Source organism: Poecilia latipinna, unplaced genomic scaffold (genome assembly GCF_001443285.1).
Source record: "Poecilia latipinna isolate Pla-1442-1.1 unplaced genomic scaffold, P_latipinna-1.0 Scaffold3524, whole genome shotgun sequence".
NCBI lineage: Eukaryota > Metazoa > Chordata > Actinopteri > Cyprinodontiformes > Poeciliidae > Poecilia > Poecilia latipinna.
Window position 1 is genome coordinate 18,179 of NW_015116140.1, and position 893 is coordinate 19,071.

The following is an 893-nucleotide window of genomic DNA, read 5'->3' on the forward strand; positions in this document are numbered from 1 at the left end:
CAACCAGACAGCTATTTGTAAGCCATAGCGGGTTGCGTTCCGAAAATAACCCGCGTTAAGTGAAATCCGCTAAGTAGTTGCCTTTATTTTTGTACAACTACTACACAGCATAATTAAATACTCTACATTGAAACCAAAGAACAAAAACCTGTTTTCAAGTCAGCGGATGTGCATCAATCACGGCATTAATGTCTTCCGTAGTCGTGTCATTAAAGCGTCTCATCCAAGCTGATTTGCGAGCTGTATCTACGGCAGAGCGTCCGGCCACAGTTTTTTTTCAGTAGGCATTCAAAGTTTCAGTTTCCATCTCCTGAATGGCCAATCTGTATTACGTATATTTTAGCCAATCAGGACGCAGAACACAATGCACTGTGAAAAAAACTGCACACAAAAAAATCCGCGAAGCAGCGAAACCGCGAAAGGTGAACCGCGTTATAGCGAGGGATCACTGTAGTTTGGAAACCACTGGGGGGCCAGGAGAAAAAGTTTGGGAACCACTGGAGTATGTGGTTTTATTGTCAGTGACACTTTAAGATGTATTAAAAGAATAACACTGTAGACTTTCTCTAAAATCAAATGACCAAATGTTTAAAGATGTCAGGTAAAACTTAGCAGAAGGGTCAAAACATAAAGATGTTGTACGATGGAGTGAGCTAAAACCACAGTGGCATTTTCTGTTTCTCAGCTTCCTGCTTCAGTAGCAAACAGGAGGGTTTAATGTTATCTGACAGGAAGTTATTCACCCTTACAAAAGTAACAGCTTTAGTCACTACAGAAAAAACATTTTGGTACCAGAGTCTGAAAAGTGAAACAAAGGCCTAAACATTTATGCAGTTGTCAACCTGTCAACACAGTTACCAGCAGTGTTAGCTGTAAATAGATAATAAATAATA